The 20,269-nt window shown below is 42.8% G+C and overlaps 1 long non-coding RNA gene across 1 annotated transcript; it reads right to left on the bottom strand.

The window, feature by feature from the left end:
- Positions 1-9,979: 9,979 nt before the first annotated feature.
- Positions 9,980-10,525, bottom strand: LOC311000337. The gene is made up of 3 exons (XR_014596081.1): positions 10,455-10,525; positions 10,157-10,282; positions 9,980-10,056 (listed from the first exon to the last, which is right to left on the bottom strand). It is a non-coding gene; the product is annotated as an uncharacterized lncRNA (long non-coding RNA).
- Between the last annotated feature and the right edge of the window lie 9,744 nt (positions 10,526-20,269).

Raw genomic sequence — 20,269 nt, forward strand, 5'->3', positions numbered from 1 at the left:
TATACTTTGTTTGATTTCATCAAAAAATAGTCACAAGTCACAAAAGTCCTCTACGTGGCTCAATTATTCAGCTGTCACTGGACAGTCTTTGATTCCTCATAGTCAGAGGTGGTCCTGGCTAGTTTTACGCCCTGGGCGAAACCATCCCCTAGTGCCCCCCCCCCCCCCCCCCCCCCCCCCCCCAAAAAAAAAAAAAAAAACCGAGCAGCTTGACTACAGCTTCTGAATCTCTAAAAAATACACAATTTAAAATAGTTTTTGTTTGTGAGCGTAGGGCCAGCAACATGATGATATTTTGAATATAAAGTAATGACAGGAACCACTGTTCCATCTGTAGGCTAAAGTAAAAATGTGCTTAAACTCACGTCTCTGCTGAAGTCGGTGTGGTTTTGGAACCAGCGTGACGTTGCTGTTAAACCGCTCATTAGAAACATCATGACAGTCCAGGATCCTTTTTAACACATGATCCTGTCGCAGTTCATTCATGTTAACCAAAGACCGGACATTGAAGAGGAAGAAGAGGAATATTGCTGGGCATCCCATAGCAACATTACCTAAATGAAGCCAACTTCAGGGCGAGGAGTTTAGCTCTTAACCCTCCTTTCTTTCCCCGCATGAGAGCCCTCGGGGCCGGCGGAGCATCCGACGTGAGACCTCAGCAGTCGCAAGTTGATCCCCCCGCCCCCTTGCCTCTCCTGACACACACACAACCTGTAGTAGCTACATGACTCTCAGCAGCAAGTTGACGTGACATAGGGGCGCCCCAGCGACAACTCCACTAACTTGACGGCAAGTTTTGTTTTGTCTTTTTTTTTTTTTTGGAGAGCGCTCGTGCGCCCTCACAAAGATTGCGCCCTGGGCGGTCGCCCATATTGCCCATAGCTAAAACCGGCCCTGCTCATAGTATAAAGCTCATTGTAACTCAGGTCCTCTGTGGCCATATGGTTAGTGTGTCAGGTTACCACTCATGAAGTTGTGTGTTCAATTCCTTCCTTGGACATGTTTCTTGTACGCCATTCCACATGTCTTTGTCAATTTATTCTGCTAATTCAGCATGGTTCAGCAATGGCTTTCAGCATTCACACACATTTTCCGTTAGGAAATGCTGTTTCTAGTTTCTTTTATTTTACTTTTTATTCTTTTTTGCTCCTGCTTTTAACTCTGTTTTTTTTTTCATGCTGTCATTGCTGTTTTGTCATTGAGTTGCCTTGGTATGAAATGCGCTATATAAATAAAGATGCCATGTCATGTGTTGCACTGCTACTGCTCACTACTGCTGTGAGTCTTTTGCCACAAACTACATCACTGAGACTGATGAAGATCAATATACAGAACTGAAAGAGGGAGTTTGCATAGAGGAGTTTACTTTAGCGTGGGAACATGTGGTTTTTGACAACACTTTAGGGGGCTACAAGATTCTCACATTGTTTCTTTAAAAGATAAATTGATTGTACATCAATTACACCCAATTATCAATTTTCTCACTCTGTAAATACAATAATTGCAATACATTCCTCAGATAAAAATCTTTGTTGAGGCTGTTTTTTTGGCAAAAAACAAAACATAAAATAGCTTTAATTAATACATTGAAATGTATGAATGATGTCATCTTTACAATATTCTAAAATATTTGCTTATTTTTACAAATTCAATCACTTGTTTGTTTGTTTGTTTAAAGTTAGTTTTAATCTTTGGGTAAACGAGCAAACATTAAAGCTATAACCCACTCTGACATACTGGACCTGAGGAACATATACTGTATATCACAAATTTTGAGTATAATAGAACATTAATATATGCAGCAACAACTGATACAACACATGCACAACAAAATATGACACAGAAACACAAAACTGATAAAAAAATAAGCTATGAGATTCTAAATATATGGTACCAGACATATATTTAATCCATTTCAAGTATAAGTTTACTGCTAATATTTTATTAAACAACAACATTTAAATATATCTTATACAATATCTTACAATATATAATATCTTACGAATGAGTAAAATGTTTTTCTATGTGTGTTCATTTCTCATTGCACAAAAAAGTTAAAGTCTTTAGAAACAAGAAAAGCATAAAGCTCTGTGTCTCTTAACAGAAAATCAAGTAATTTTGAACACACACTAATCGGATTACAATAATAGATACAGAAAAAAATTAGATATAAATGACACATAAGAGACTTTTTAAGGTTTATCAACTGAGACTTCCCTCTGGTTGATGCAGTGGGTGAATGTCATTTGGCTCAAAATGTTTGCTTCTGATATGTTCATGTTATGACGACAGAAAATAATGTCTTTATACATCAATTTTGTGATTTAAAAACAACAACCACATGGAGACTCAAGTTCAAGTAACAAATCTCTTCCATCCAGTTTGTGCAAAACTGCTTCTTCCTCTTGGTTTATTCTCAAATAATGTAATCTTTCAAACTCTCTTGTCTGTGTCAATTGGTTCACCAGAGTTGATGAGAGAGTGATTGTGTTTTTTGATTCTGTTGTATTGCTCTTAGGAGAGCCATACACATGTTGGTCTCTCATTTCTGCACATTTTACGTCCAGTAGCATGTCCATGTTTTTCTCTAATGGCTTAAATGGTCGTGTATCTGCACGTATCGATGCAAAATTAATATACAGTGCAGTAAGTGTGGTACAGTTCCTGGTTAATGAACCTCAGCATATAGGCTTTCTAGTGGAGAGTTTCCTCTGGTCTCAGTGGATTTTATGGGTCCAGTGTGAGGTCCTACCAAAGCATAGGTGGTTGAAAGACCTGAATCATCATTATCCCGACTCTGATCCACTGGTCGGACAGTTCCAGTCTGGAAGATAAATCACGGAGAGTCTTTTAAAGGTGCCATTATGATACACATTAAGTAATTTCATTATCAGAAACTCACATGGAGAACATGGTTTATAAAAACATTCACACAGCCGTGATCACACAGTTGTTGCAAAGTGGCAATGTTTCTGAGAACACTACATCTGTTGGAAGAACAACCTTTATCCAATGAGGAGAGAGAACGGCATAAAGGGGCGGTCCTCTCTGTGTGTGCAGCCAAGGGATGCGCGTGAATGTGGTGACGTAGGGACGAGGGCGGGGACTGCTAACTCCATCGGCTGACAAGAAGTTAGCCAAAACGACCGGATCACTTACTTCTGCTTTAAATTTCTCAAAATTCTTTGTCTGACTGAACTCTAGGAGACATAACAGAGGAAAACTTACCTCGGCATAAATCGTATTTTCGATGCTCACTTTGTTACCTGCAAGTTAGTTATAAAGAATATTTTTAAATTGTTTTTACCTTTCGATTTCTAGTGTGTAACTGCATTAATATTTACATTATTCAAACTGCACCTATCAAACTTGAAACCTCTATTTCTAGGATTTTATACTTTGCAATGCAGCCTGGAGATGAAGAATGAATGGACATAAAGACGGCACCAACTCTGACTTTGACTTGTTTTGCTACAATTCAGAGTAATTTAAATGATACAAATAGTCAATAATATACAGAAAAACCCACATATACTAACATTGGTGCTTTAAGTTAAACAGATGTTTGTCACAACACTGAACAATTAACTGTCCTATTGATCCTGTTCCTGTAAGTATGTGAAGGGTCTGAGAAATTGTTAATTGTGTAATTATTGTTTTGTACTGTACAACTGAATGTATAAGTATAGAAAATGACACACATACTGTGAAGACGCTGAATTCTCATGGACATTATGATGATTTGGAGATTTAACTATGTATTCTGTTACAAAACACACTCTGACTCACCTCTTTGTTTTATTAGATGAACCATAACCCCCACGGCTGCTGCAATAACTAATGCAATCACAACAAGAAGAATAGTAGAGTATTGGACATGACGTGGTTCAGGATCTGTAATAAAAGATAAAAATCTGATTAGAAATTTGTATCTGTTCTTAAATTGTCCACATGTTCACCACATCTTGTGCTGATTACACACATTTCATGGTAAACAATCTAAATAATAATAAAAATAGCGTAATAATGTTGCAAAATTAGAAGCTATGCCAACGTGACAGTCAAAATGTTAAAGCCAAATGGAAAACTGCTAATAAAACAAAAAACAAAACCCTTAAACACGATAATTTTATTAAAAACAACTATTTATTTCTTTATGTTTTTTAACTGGCTTAAATCCAGGCTAAACATTGTTTTGTTCTTCTTATGAACATGTCAGTAATAAACATTTATTATGTGTATGTAAGTTAAATTACATTGCAGAGCTTTGACTTTCACAGATTGTATCACAGATACCACTGAACTGAAACAGTACGATAACAGTTTTCTTTAGATCTGTTGTAGTCTGTTTATTTAACCCAAGACCAAGATGTGAACTCAGTGACGACAACAGCAACAGGAAACACAAGCAGGTTATGATATTGACTTATTTATTCACTATTATAATTTTACTGTAAGCAGCACTATCGCAGATTCCAATACTGTGTTCGGCCACTAGATGGGGCCAGTGGTGCAGCATCAGATATAAACATCCTCATCTTCTTTAGCGTGCTGTTCAGGAGGTGGCGCTAAGCACCGGGCCGGATGTCTCATGACAAAGAGGAATTCTGCATTTGCTCCACAGGCACTACACCATTGGCTATATTTTGTGTACAGATAGTTATGGCTCCCCTGGACCTATTTATTGCATATTTCAGTTTTTTTTTATTGCTATTATTTGCTTAATGTACCTTTGTACCTGACATGATGATGAACTATATTTTTTATTTGTTCTAAATGTAACTGTGTGATATTATCAACAGGATGTTTTCTCTGTCAGACTTACCAGTGTGTCGGGGACAAAACGGATCAATCATCATACTGTCATTGGTCCTGCTGACCTGGTTGCTATGGTTACAGATGATCGTGTCATTCATCAGGTAAACATGGAGAGTAGCACCAGAGGTTGTGACCTTTGACCTCCCTCCTCCCTCCTGACTGCAGGTGGTGGTGTTACAGGTAGCAGTGGTGCTGATGCTGATCTGATGTGAGTCCAGTGATCTGCAGGTCACAGTGAGGTCACAGGAGTCTGAGCTGTTTGTCACAGAGTCGACTGTCAGATTCACTGGAGACACTGGATCTGAGGGGAGAGTTTACAGGAAGAGTTTTAGAAACAGCAGCAGATTCTCTCTGTCAGCATCTGAAGAGTTAACACACCCACCTTCAACTGTGACGAGGTATCCAGGTAGTTGATTAATTTTATCAGTTGTCACTTGTGCAGTATAAACTCCACTGTCTGACTTTTGTAGATTCTTCAATTTCACTGAGAAATTTCCCATAGTGACCTCAACCCTTCCTTTGTAAGAGGGAAAAACTCTTGGATCTCTACCAGCTGAAAATTTCACCAGAAGATCAGTTTTATTGAGTAGCCAGGTGAGATCATCATAATCCTCAGGTACATCAGCTTTGACCTCCAGATGTAAATCCTCTCCTGTCTTTACAAACACAGGAGTCTGAGCTCTGGACCCTGTGGAAACAAAACACACACAATACAGTAAAAATCACAGACAGTGGATTTTTAGTTAATACTGAATTCTACTGTGTTTTTACTTGTCATTTCTGACACTTGGATCATTAGTTCAAAATGATGAGGCCTCTGTGTTTAATGATGATTCACAGTAATAATAGTTGTGGAACATATTTAACTGCACTGACTCTCAGCGCCACACTGCCCGGCCCAGGGAGCGCTGCCACAGAGATGACCCCAACCTCTAGCCCCCCGGGCCTGAGCCATCCATGGGACAGCACCCCCATCGGTCGACCAAAGCAACTCCCAGTGTGGCAGGCCCCTATGAGGAAACACTGGACTAAAACTAGTAAAACAGTAAAAGCTAAACGCCTAAAACAGTAAGATAAGATAAAAGGTATAAAATAAACAAAGTACAGACATAAAAACATACAGTAATTAAAACATATAGCTAAAATCCTATAAAATAAAGATTAAAGGGGAATTGCTGTTTTTTACAATCTGGAGTTCTGGACCTTATTCCTAGCATAAAATACGATCATTTAGTCTATTCATCCAGATAACTTTAGTGTCATTACGTTGTTCTGACGAAATTAGCTCCAGCCTAGAGCCACGTATATCCATATAATGCGAGTCTATAGGGCAGGCATCACCAAATGGCGGACCTCGGGCCGGACCCGGACCGAGTGATGGTTCGATCCGTGTAGTACCAAGACTGTGAGTTTATGATTATCCACGTTGCATCTAATGTCATTTAAAATATTTAAATGGGCTGTCTTGGTACTGTGGTTCGCCCTAAAACAACACAGTCTCACCCCTTTGCGTCAAACGGTTGACGCTTGGTCAAGGCCCCTTACGTCAATATACTGACGTGGAGGGGGTACCCTCGAGGTCGTTTCTCGACGAATAGGGCCACTCATAGACTTGAATGCAAATCCCTCATCCTCGGATTTTGACGCAGGGGGGCGGGACCGTTTCTCCCTCGACGTTGCTCCAGAACGCAAAGGGCCACTCATAGACTTGAATGCGAATCCCTCATCCTCGGATTTTGACGAAGGGGGGCGGGACCGTTCGCGTTGTTTCCAGACGCTCAAGGTACCCCTCAGCGTGGGACCTGAACGCACAGGGATTTCAATTGATTTTAATGCAATCCCCTCCGCGGCGATATGTGACGCTCAGAGCAAGTGCTCCAGCCATCCATTCACTCCTATTCCGATCCGGCCGCGGTGCAGATTCAGAGCCTCTCAGACTTAATGCCTGAGAGACCTTCTGGGTCAGAAAAGCTGAAATGGATGAAATATATTTCTAAAAGTCGTACAGTTCTGAATTTGATATCAGTGGTTCCGGGGGCCCAAGACGAATGCGTTGATGTGCGTTCGGTCCTGATTGAGCCATTACTTTTCGAGAGGCGGGGCTTCAAACAGCCGCATTCCTCTGTCTCCAGGAGGCCGCTGTTTCCATAGAAACCAACCGAATCACTTGAAACTTGGCCTGTGGACTCATTGTGAGGCCCTTTATTCATCACCCTGACACCCAACTCTATGGGAGCATGGGAAAGCCAAGTGGCCCCCAGGGGCCTCCAGGGGCCCCCAGCGCAACGGGAACGCAATATTTTGATAGAGGACTCTCTGATATACAACTCATCTAAATTTCATGATGATTACTTAAAGCGTGTGTGTTTTGTTAGGACTCACTTTGATGTTTGACCCCTGCGACCTTTGACACTTACCATGGCCATTTTGGACACTTCTGAGTGGAGCACAGCTCTGATATTTGGCACCATCAATCTGCTCCAAGGTCTGGACTAGAATCTAAAGATTTCAGCTTCCCAGCTCAAAGTATTGGTGTTTTATGCCTGAAATAATAGCAAAAATTGTCAAATTTCACATTAAACCTTGACCTTTGACCCCTTCTGAATGTGGGATTGGTCTGAAATTGCAGATGATGAATGGCCCTAGTCCCCTGATAAAACCCCGAAACTTTCAGGCTTCCAGCTCAAAGCATGTGGAAGTTATTAAAGAATATCTGTTGAATTTAGTCTTGTACACAATGAAGGATTAGAAATGAACACTGCTTTTTGGCCATTTTGGACACTTCTGAGTGGAACACAGCCCTGATATTTGGCACGCTCAATCTGCTCAAAGGTCTGGACTAGAAGCTAACATTTCAGCTTCTCGGCTCAAAGTATTGGTGTTTTATGCCTGAATTGATAGCAAAAATCGTCAAATTTCACATGAAAAGTTGACCTGTGACCCCTGTGAAGGTCAGATGGGTCTGTAATTGCTAACACTGGATGACCCTAGGCCCTGCCCTGATAAACCTCTGAACGTAACCCAACGAATGTGGAAGTTATTAAAGAATAGCTGTGTCTCCTGAAAATGAAGCCTTAATCAGTTTCTCCAATGTAAAACCAGAAATAAAGGAGCTGGCTAAAGTGGTGCAGTTGTGCATAAACATTACTACAGTGGACGGGTTCATTCTACACTATATTATAAACTAAGGTTCCTGGGCGGGAGGAGGGAGAAGGGGGGAGAAATGTTGTTTTCTGGAATTTTAAAAAAAAAAGGCCTATATGACTTGAGTTACTTGAATTATTTGGACTTTGTTGAAAAAGAGCTGTCTAACTGTTCTGATTCCTCACTGTTTATTCACATGTTGTTGAATTAAATCAACATGGCTTAATTTCCACACTGTTAAGGTGTTGTAGTTCCGTCCAGACGCCGTAGATGGCAGTGTCGCAGGCTATGGTCGCGACCGGTGGCGCCGTTGCAATGACGTCACATCCTCGGCAACAACGCGGAAGCTGCATGTCCGCCCGTCGGCTGGAGAAATAGGTCTGCGGGCCGTTGTTATGGCAACATGACACCCAAAGCGGCTCGACAGTCACAAGCACAAGCTGTGATATCGTTACAGGACAAATAAAACACAATCTGCTTTCATTCAACATATATTTAGAGAGTAAAACATACATTTCTCGCTAGAAATGTCCTCAAACAATGCCAGATATATCCCGAAATGTTGTTTTTATGGCCAGAAAGCTGAATGAACATATTGTACACATTTTAACAGATTCAATTTGCCAAACAAAATATAATTTGAATTCGTTCAACATAGATTTTGAAAGTAAAACACACATTTCTCGTTAGAAATGTCATAAAAATATGTTGAAATGTTATTTTTGCGGCCAAATTGCTGTATAAATATACGAATTCAGCTGCAAATGGTACGAGGATCAGTTATCCAATGGGAGGGGAGCTCACGGCGTCTTTCAGCACCGCGGCCGGATCGGAATAGGAGTGAATGGATGGCTGGAGCACTTGCTCTGAGCGTCACATATCGCCGCGGAGGGGATTGCATTAAAATCAATTGAAATCCCTGTGCGTTCAGGTCCCACGCTGAGGGGTACCTTGAGTGTCTGGAAACAACGCGAACGGTCCCGCCCCCCTTCGTCAAAATCCGAGGATGAGGGATTCGCATTCAAGTCTATGAGTGGCCCTTTGCGTTCTGGAGCAACGTCCAGGGCCGGCCCTGTACATCTGGGGGCCCTAAGCAGGATAAAATTGGGGGCCCTGCCTCACAGTGTAGCTATATATGTACCATCAAATATTCATAAAACCAGCTACCATATGCAACCCTTGCATATTTTATTGTACCTCTATCAACATGATGGCGAGCAGATATTTTATTACTAATTAGAGTCACTGAAACACTTAAAGCTGTCTAATTGCACTTGTCATTTTTTCTTCTACTTAGTTTTTGTCTGAATGTTAAAGCAGATATCAGCTTCACGGCCGTTTCGGCTAATGCTGCGTTCAAGGCAGGCTTTTGAAACCGTAAGTTACAGCTTCAAGTCACAACTACGACTTGGTAGCGTTCCAGGTAACCCGTAGCTCGTGTTTTTACCATCCTGTTGTCTGTGAAAGTTCCCTATAACGGCCACTCGTAACTTCTGACCCGTGAACTCGTACCAGATCGAACTGGTATGACTTCACAGGAAGGAAAAACACAAAGTACGAGTTTCCTTGAACGCACCATGAGTTAGCAGCCCCCGCCCTTGTCAGGCATCAATTGGTCCTCGTGCTACGTCACCACATTCACGCGCATCCCTTGGCTGCACACACAGCCCTTCATGCCGTTCTCTCTCCTCATTGGATAACACTTGTATCCCAGAAGAAATGTTTTCTCCTCGGGTTACAGCAGAGCAGAGTGACGGAGAGACTCGTGTTCCGGTCGAAACACTCTATGTAAGTGATTGCTGACGGAAAATATGACTAATTAGGACTTATATTAACAAAAACATTTCACTGATATCTCCTTTAATGTTAATATTGTGAATGGCGATAGGTGGCTCCAAACCTGCAGTATTAAATCACTACTTTTGATGTAGCAGAAAGATAAAATATTCTACAAAAGATTACAGTTTGAACAGATTTATTTTCTTTAAATTATCTGTACAGCTAAATTCTATAACCCTTAAAACAAAACTTCAGTTGAGAAGAAGATAGAGGATGTTGGTTGGTCAGCAGCATCATCAGCAGTAACCATTGGAGCTGTGGAGAAGATTAGTAGAATTTTTTTAGCCACTTGTGTACACACAATTTAATTTTCCAACAGAGATAAACATATTGTGGCAACAAACAAGAAACTTACCAACTGTATGACTGGAACCAGCCACAGGGGAATGAGGATGTGGCAACATGACATATCTAATCAGCCATTAATAAATGGGTGATTGATCCTTTATCCCCTCACAGGAAAACAGCTGTTATCTTTTCACTGTAAACAGACCTTTTACAGTCTATGAAACAGACCTTAAAATCAGCCAGGACATGTTAACTGCAGCAGGCTGGTACATGTAGCAGCTAGCCAGCTAAGTGAGCTAACACAAGCACTGACATGTTTTTCGGCTAAACGTACATCTGGTAAACATAACATTAATTAGCCTTACCTTGTCCTTGTTTTTTTTTCATCCTCGGCCTTCTTCTTTTTCCTATTTTCTGCACCTGACAGATATATCCTTTTGGACATCGTCACTGTTCAAAAGCTAATCACCTCCTCGCAAATCGCGATCTCAGTGAGTGAGGGAGGGAGGGGGCCAGGGGGGAGAGGGGGGGAAGGGGTGGTGCGCGCTCGTTACCGGACAACGGCCACAGTCTGCGTTACGTTTACGTATGCGTGTCACGGTCATTGTTGCCAGTTGGGTCAAGGGTTACACGTTGCCGTTGTCAGAGACGGTTAGACAAATGATTGAGCAAAGTTTGGGGGCCCCCTAGTGGCTGCGGGGCCCTAAGCAGCTGCTTAGTTCGCTTATAGGGAGGGCCGGCTCTGGCAACGTCGAGGGAGAAACGGTCCCGCCCCCCTGCGTCAAAATCCGAGGATGAGGGATTTGCATTCAAGTCTATGAGTGGCCCTATTCGTCGAGAAACGACCTCGAGGGTACCCCCTCCACGTCAGTATATTGACGTAAGGGGCCTTGACCAAGCGTCAACCGTTTGACGCAAAGGGGTGAGACTGTGTTGCCTAAAACTGATAACTCTCTAAAATGTTGTTTGCGATTAAAAAGTAATTTACTTGATTAAAAACAAGTTTTTCCAAGATTTTACCTCAAAATGTTAAGTGAAGCTGAATTTATTCACAGATGTTTCACAGATGTTTCACAGACGATTCATCTCTTCCTGTTTAAGTATCCAGACTGTTGGTTCTTCTTCTTGTTACAAAAACTTAAATTGTACTTAATATTCATGATCCGGACCTCCATTATTATTGATCTATTGTCAATATCAGTTTATCAGACAGTGTTCATGTCTTACCTGCAGCCTTTGTGCAGACCAGCAGTCCCAGTATCACAAAGACGGACTTCATGTTCTCTGGCTTCTCTCAGACCAAATTGAACCAGTGTGACGTGTTCTTAAGATATAGAGCCACACTTCCTGTCAATGTCACACCATCTCCACCCATAACTTAACTCCACTATTCATACTTCCCTTTTACTGTAAGTTCTATTTTATTGATCTACTGTACATCAGTATCGGTCATCGTCGCAGCTAAAAACTCACAGCAGTGCAACATTTTTGATTTGTACAAGAACTATGACATATTACCTTTAGTTTTATCTTTATTTATTTATAAAGATTATGTTGCTTAACTTTTGTTTGCCACTGAACTTATTTACTAAAATGATCAAAAAGCCAGTGGAAAAAAATCGCATTACCCTTGAATCAAGGTAACCATGGTGATGCTAACATACATCATCCCTGCAGGTTGCTGCATCACTTTGTAGAGGATCAATATTATAAAATACTTGAAACCATCTTCACCTGCTTTAGAGTCCAAACTGAAAAATGAAAAAGCTGAAACATTTTTTCTGCAACCGAGACTCAGTTTCAAAAGATGTAAAAACCAAATTCAAAGATATTCATAATGTTTATGTCCATAAAAACCACACAGTTCAGTTCCTCAGGTTCTGCAGAAGCCAGCAGTTGATTTTATTCTTGCTCTTTGCTGATAATTGTGGTTCAATGATCCAGATATCATTGTTAGCATCTTGTGTCTTTGCTGCATTCAGAGAATATTTCAGTTGTTTCTCATTTTATAAATTATACATCAAATCACGAGCAGGATTTTTTGGGTTAAAGCTGAGAATCACTGAAGCTTTACAGAAGAGTTTCATGTATTTTAGAAGCTGATTTAACAAGGAAATAAAATCCTGACTAGTTTACATCCAGGTTTCATTTCTTGTTCACATGCATCAAACTAGAGAAAGGTTCACACATGACAATAAAAATAAAAAGCCCAAACGTGTCCACAGTGCTCCCAGTGGTCAGAGACAACACAGAGGCTCCTTTAACTTGACATTTCAGTTTTTCTTCTTGAGTCTCTCCATGACATGGACACTGATGACAGCAGCCACCATGACGATCAGACCCACAGAGAAGACGACTGTCTTCACCAGGCAGAGAGAGACACCAGCAGAGAGACTCTCTGAACCTGCAACACAACAACCACCTTCATCAGACTGACACTGGTCAACAGGAAGTCATCAACCTCTTATTATTCTTCCTCTGTTTGCTCAGCACCTGTGTGTTTTACACTCAGTAACAACATCCACAACATCTGTCAAACTTGGTGACGTCACATCAGAATAAAACAAAGTGGGTGATGTCATTAAGTTATTAATCATTATCATCATTTACTGTCTCTTTGAAAGAAGTTTGGTTTTACTTTTTAGTATTTTGAAAATAAATTCTCATTTGTTCTAAATGTAACTGTGTAATATTATCAACAGGATGTTTTCTCTGTCAGACTTACCAGTGTGTCGGGGACAAAACTGATCAATCATCACACTGTCATTGGTCCAGCTGAGCTGGTTACTATGGTTACAGGTGATTTGGTCATTCACCAGGTAAACATGGAGAGTAACACCAGAGGTTGTGACCTTTGACCTCTGACTGCAGGTGGTGTCACAGGTAACAGTGGTGCTGATGCTGATCTGATGTGAGTCCAGTGATCTGCAGGTCACAGTGAGGTCACAGGAGTCTGAGCTGTTTGTCACAGAGTCGACTGTCAGCTTCACTGGAGACACTGGATCTGAGGGGAGAGTTTACAGGAAGAGTTTTAGAAACAGCAGCAGATTCTCTCTGGCAGCGTCTGAAGAGTTAACAAACCCACCTTCAACTGTGACGACGTATCCAGGTAGAGTTGGACTTTGACCAGTCGATATCACTTGTGCAGTATAAACTCCGCTGTCGGACTTTTGTAGATTCTTCACTTTCACAGAGAAATTTTCCACAGACACCTCGACCCTTCCTCTGTAACGATCAGAGACTGTTGGTTTTCCAGCAGGTAAAAATGTTACAAAATTGTCACTTCCATTGAATCTCCATTGAACAATAATAAAATCCTCAGGTACATCAGTCTTCTTGACCTCCAGATGTAAATCCTCTCCTGTCTTCACAAACACAGGAGTCTGAGCTCTGGACCCTGTGAAAACAAAACACATTTTTTAATAAATACTGAATTCTACCCTGTTTCTACTTGTCATTTCTGACACTTGGATCATTATTTCAAAATTATGAACACATGTCACATTCAGTGAGGTCATGACCATTATAGGGCTGGGCATAAAATGATAACGATATCGAGAAATAACTTTTACTCGATAGCAATATGAGATGTGGTCAATAGAAAGTCGATAGGTTTCATTCATTAATGTTTTGACAAAAAATACAAGTAGCCAATGATAACGAGAGTTGCGCCGCACTGAACCAATGGCTGAGTCAGCCAGGTTACAGTAGGTTGACACAGCACAAGAAGACACAACACAACAACACGTGGTAATGATTGGGCTGCTGCAGGAAATTGCCGGGGAAAAAAGAGAGCGAGGGAGAGAGAGACAGAATGAGTGAAATGAGGCAACACTCACCCCCCCACCCCCTACCCCCTTTCACCTTAGAGCATAACTATTGAGTCAATCCCCCCCTCCCTCTCTCTCTCGCTCTCTCTCTCTGAGATGGCGGAGTGTGTGTGGAGCTGAGAGCGGAATGTTTGGAGTGTGTGTGAGGTTTTTGTAGAAACTTCTTTTGGCTAAATCTTCTGTTTATGTGCTTTTGTTTATCTTTTGTTTATTATTAACGTAGTGTAGTTTGGTGTGTGTGCGTGCGTGCGTGTGTGGGAGAGAGTTTTTGTGTGTGGGGCTGCTGCGGCTGATTTTTCGAGCGTTTAACTCGTCGTCATGCCGTTAAACTGGTGCCCTCAGTGCCGTGCAGTGTAGAGGAGGCCGGCCTGGCTGTGGGTGAGGTGGTGGGCTGTGAGTGTGTGAAGTCGGCCTCCAGGATGAATAACTCCTAATGAAATAAAAAAGTTCTTAGAGCGAACTAAAGGTCAGAGGCTCATTGCAATGGAGGATCATTTCCATGATCTGAGACAGTTCCTGAGATCGGCTAAACCTCCTACTACTAGGAGATCTGGGATGGCAGACGATGTGCTGTCTGATCAGGAGATTTACAGGTTAAAGAAGCACATTCTCAGGGTTAAAGGCCATCTAAGCAGCCAAGATGATGAGGTTTAAAATCTGCCACTCTTTTATTCTGATTTGGTGTGTTGTTTTCTTCCTTTTATCCATGTGTGATTTCAATCTGGGTAGTTTAAATCTAAATGGAGCAAGAGCTGATTTTAAAAGAGCTGCTCTGTTTAAACTCATGGAGATTAAGAAAATCAACATCATGTTTGTACAGGAAACCCACAGCACTACAGAGAGTGAATGGAGGCAGGCTTTTAATGGGGAGGTGGTTTTAAGTCATAAGTCCAGCTGTAGTGGAGGGGTGGGAATATTATTTTCAAGAAGTTTTTTGCCAGTTTCTTTTAACTCTGAAGAAATAATTCCAGGTGTTTTACTTAAAGTGAAAGCAACTTTTGAAAATGTCCAACTTGTGTTTTTGAATGTCTATGCCCCAACAAATGCGTTGGAGAGGATGGCATTTTTAAACATTTTAAATGATACTGTTAAGAATTGCGATGATAATGATTTTATGTTTTTAGGAGGTGATTTTAACTGTACGGAGACACCTCTGTTGGACAGGAATCATCCAGAACCCCATCCTGCTTCTTCCAACAGGATCACACAGATAGTTAAAGAACATAAGCTGTCTGATGTGTGGAGGGTTTTTAACAGTAATCATTTGTGTCACTGTTGTTGTATGTGCTTTTATTGTCTATATTTTAATGTTACTCCCCCTCTCCCTTCCCCTTAGGAGGTATTTCACCTCCTACCAGGCCATTGCCTTAATAAGAATGTATTCTTAGCAATTCTTGCCTGGTAAAATAAAGGTTTACTACTTACTACATAGACAATACACCTGGAGTCATTCAAAAGAGAATGTTTTATCCTTAGCTCGGCTGGACCGCCTCTATTGTTTTACACACCATTTGTCAAGATGTCATATTCGGCCTGTGGGTTTTAGTGATCACTCTCTAGTCTCCTGTTCTGTTTTTATCAAGAACATTCGTTTAAAAGGTGCTTATTGGCATTTTAACACTGTTCTTTTAGACAACCAGGCTTTTAGAACTGCTTTTAAGTATTTCTGGGAGAGCCATAGAGACAGCAGGCATGCTTTTTCCAGCATTCAGCAGTGGTGGGATTTTGGCAAGGCGCAGATCCAACAGTTGTGCCAGCAGTTCTCTCGCAATGTCACAAGAGATTTAACCCGATCTTTAAAAAATCTGGAGTTTGAGGCGGGAGAACTGCAGTCTTTAGCAGAGTCCTCTGAAAATCGAGGGCAACTCCCTCAAACACAAAAAGGCAGCCATAGCCAACCTGCTGGGTGTGTCAGCACAGGGGGTTCTGGTCAGGTCCAGGTTTTTAAATGTGGTTCAGATGGATGCCCCATCTCAATTTTTTTTTGGGCTAGAGCGAAAAAATGGACAAAGGAAGATCATGCATTGTTTACGCACGGATAGTGGCTTTGAGGTCTCAGACTTGTCTGAGATCAGAAAGTTTGCTGTAGGTTTCTATAGAAACCAGAGGGGAACCCTCTGGGCCTTCAAGGTATTCAGTGAAGGCCTAAGAAAAAATATTGAAATAATTATTGTACTACTATATATTTATTTTATTTTTAATTTTAATTTTATTTATTTATTTTATACAGTGAGCAACACACAAGTAATATTAGATAATTGTTATAAAGTTGGGACTAATATTTCTTGGGAAACAATGGGTTAATATAATGGAACGGGAAATGGACCAATCACAATTTTTCTTCCAACGGTATCTGGGCAGTAAATCATCGACTCCCCCGGCAGGGCCTTCAGTGGCTGTGACTGAAGGCCCGTGTAATGCAAGTCAGTGTGGGCATGAATTTGAGATTGACAGGTGTCTTAGCCAATCATATTCCACTGAGTTGTGGGCGGGACCATATCACGACAGCTTCCGGGTATTCGCGAATACCCAGCAGAACAACATTGCCGCCAAAATAGTGAGGGAGCGGGTTGCCAAGTCCGCTTATTATACGTGACTTTGTTTTACGTGACTTTGTTTTTCTGTGAAGTCGCTTATATTGGTAGTCGTGGGTTGCGGGTTTTTGGGCTTGTTGTTAAAGTGTAGTTACTTATTTAGGGCTGCTTCCAGCTCCATGAGTTGTCAAGCAGATATTTTCGACATGTTATTTAAACGCAGGATAGTTTGTCCTCCTGCTGGACCTGTCACCCCCGCCCCTCCCTTCCCCCGTACACACGACACTTTGCCACGGTGACAACAACAACAACGAGATTGTCTTTCACCCTACAGTCTATGCTTTCACCATGCTGATCAAGAGAATAGTTACCGTAAGAGCGGAGCCTACAGTCTGTGGCCGGAGCGCACATTTATTTATTAGAAGTTTAAATAGTGCTGATTAAACGCATGACTTTAAGCTGGGTCAGTTCCGCTGTTGAAGCCCTGAAGCCCTGAAGCCCCACAGACCCACAGACCCAGCGCCGCCGCCGCAGCCGCAGCAGCAGCAGCAGCAGCAGCAGCAGCACAGAACTGAATTTGTACTGTAAACCTACAATTTGCATATACCGGTAGTTTGATAGCCATTAAGGTCAGTGAAAAATGGCTGAACATTTACAAAGAGCCTGTGCCTTTTTCCCATGTCACCTCAGGAGGTGTTTGTTTTATAGCCACTTTTGGAAGAAATATTAAATTCACAGTGAAATTAAACTGTGTCTAAAGCTCAAACAAACACAAAAAACATTATCAAAAATACATCTCTAGTTGTTGAACAGCTCATGATTGACATTTTACTTTCATTCCAGCTAAACAAATAAGTGAATGTGTGATTTGCTAGTTTCTTTTTTTTTAAATAGCCTAAGTGATTCATGATAGCCAGCTTTGAATGACTGTTTTTCCAGAATCACCTTGTGTGTTGTGAAGCCAGTTAGGGCAAAGAAACATGTAATATGCCGACCATCCATGTGACAAGGCTCTGGCTATTATTTCTATTGCTATGTTTAATTTTGTATTGCTACATGGTCCTATTGAAGGCCCAGGGTCTGGGTCCACGGTTCGCCACTGATAGAAACCTTTTTAAGAGTGAATAGTCAGACAATCCAGATGTGCACAGCAGCTTCCTTACAGGTCTCCCTCAGGTAGACTCAAAGGTAAACTCAGAGCTGGGGGCAAATTTGACGCTGCAGGAGCTGTACACAGCAATGATGAGTTTGCAGAGTGGTAAAGCACCAGGGATTGACGGTCTTCCCATTGATTTTTATAAGTCTTTCTGGTCCATTATAGGACGTGATCTGCTGGAGGTGGTGTCTGACAGCCTCCAGAGAGGGCGGCTCCCTCTGAGCTGCAATAAGGCCGTCATCACCCTGTTACTGAAGAAAGGAGACCTGCAGTTTATTAAGAACTGGAGGCCAGTGTCGTTGCTGTGCACGGATTATAAAATCCTTTCCAAAGCTCTGGCCATTGAGAGAGGTGATGGCATCCATCGTCCACCCGGACCAGACCTACTGTGTTCCCAGCAGGCTCATAAGTGACAATGTCACTTTAATTCGTGATGTTTTGGCGATTTCCAGTGAATTGGGCTTTGATACTGGTCTGATTTCAATAGACCAGGAAAAGGCGTTTGACCGGGTTGAACACCAATACCTCTGGCGGACTTTAGTAGGGTTTGGTTTCAACCCTGGGTTCATTGCCAAGATCCGGGTTCTCTATGGTTACACCCCGCCTTTCCGAAGCCCCGCCTTTCCGACAATAGACTTCCATTCATCGTAATAGCGGGGTTTTCTAGTTTTTCTAAAGACCCCGCTATTCCGAAAAGGCTATTGGGGGAAACCCCCAGTGCGCAGTGCGCATTGATCCTTTTTTCCTTTTTGGGGTCGAAACGGATCATGTGCATAATTAACTGCAAAACAAGCAAATACTTCATATTAATGACATGTAATGTTCATTATGCTTCTAGCCTGTCTAGCCTCTACCTGGTCTTTTTACTAAACTTAACCAACTCCTTTCTTCATTGCCTAAACCCAACCAAAGCATCTCCCTCAGTCAGCTGTCAGCACGAGCGGCGGCTGCAGCAGACTCGCACCCTGTGAGCTCAAACCGGGTTCAGCCGCGCTCGAGCGGAGCAGGGGGGGAGAAAAAAAAGTGTATTTCTATTACTGTGTGGGAGATCTCCAACAACAGAGTCGGGGAGAAAGCAAGTGGGACAGATCTGCCCAGTCTCTGAGCAGCGCACGTTTCACAGACAAGCCAGAATGCAGAATGTAAACAACGCAAGTAGGGGTGCTGCTTTTCGGCTACAATTTATTCAGAGACTGTTGAGTGGACCAGAGCACACTGTGTGGAGGGCTCTAGCCTGCTGCATCCTGAAGCGTTTTAACAGCCTGGGTTTGGATTTTAGTTTGTTTTTAATGAACAGCACACAGTTTAACAGGTCATCACTTCCAAGTTTTTATAAGAGTATTTTTAATGTCTGGAGCTTGGTAAAAAAGGGGAGACAGAAGCAGGCAGACTCGCTGCACTGGTTGTTGCAGGAGCCAGTCTTCCACGGGACAGTTTTGGATTCTCCGGGTTGGGTGGGCTCCTCTCTGTTCTCCTTGTTCCAGGCTGCAGGGGTCACCACTCTGGGCCAGGTGGTGGAGCTGGCTGGCCCTCGGCTACAGGACTCTGCTGCTCTGGCGTTCAAGGTGGGGATGAGGTCCAGTAGAGTGGTGCAACAACTCCTGGATCACTGGAAAGAGAGACTGAGTGGTCACGAGCTCCTGATGTTGGACAGCTTCTCCTCAGGTGAAACCACAGCCAATACACAGGACCCCTTCCCCCTGATCCAGCTGAGCCCAGAGCTAAAGGACTGTGCGGGTCCTCACCTGGACCACTGCCCTCAGGCTTCTCTGCAGGAGGCTTCAGGGAAGACTTTGTATCGCCTGGTGGTAAAGACTCTGAACAGGGACAAGCTGAGTGAGCGGACAGACACTCCCTGGAGGGGTCACTTTGACCTGAGGGGGTCGAGACCGGCCTGGAGGTCTCTCTACAAACCTCCACTGACTAATACCCCTTTCCCACTGGCCAAAAAACCCGTTTAAACCCGCTAACAATCGGCTTTTGGTGGCAGTGGGAAAGGCGTACCGAGCCGCGTCGACGCGACTCGGCAAGCGACGCGGGTTAAAATCGCCTTTAATCGGCTCGGCCCCGAACGGCTTGCAGTGGGAACGCCAGACCCGCGTCAACCCGCTAATTTACGTGATGACACTGAACGTTACGTGACGCTACGTCATCGCGCCGGTCGCGTCTCATGTCACGTACCAAAACAAAGCTCTGCTCCGCTCTGCTCTCATCCGAGACTGGGATCAAAACATCAGAGAACACTGACCAAAAACGATAGAAAAAAAGAAAAGAAAAGAAGCGACAGTCTGTTTAACTGATGTGTTGTGTCGCGGACGTCCGTCATCCGGCCGCAGCAGACTCTCTGTCCTCCGCGGTCCTGGTGCTCCAGGTCAGCCAGCCAGAGAGTCTGCCTCGGCGGACGGACACTCCGCGGCGGGCGGCTGTGGCATGACTGTGTGTGTGTCTCTTGCACCGCGGATGAGAGCGGGGCGACTGGTTTCTGCTCTGTCTGATCCCTCAGCGGGGGGGGGCAGACTCGGCTCATTTTGGTCAATGGGAAAGGGGCCAAATGCCGATTGTTAGCGGGTCGACCCGCGTTTAAAAAACCCGCGTCGACCCGCTAATTTTAGTGGGAAAACGGCTTAAGAGACATGGGGACTTACAGTGGAGGATCCTCC

The sequence above is a fragment of the Trachurus trachurus genome (genome assembly GCF_905171665.1).
Source record: "Trachurus trachurus genome assembly, chromosome: 17".
Lineage (NCBI taxonomy): Eukaryota > Metazoa > Chordata > Actinopteri > Carangiformes > Carangidae > Trachurus > Trachurus trachurus.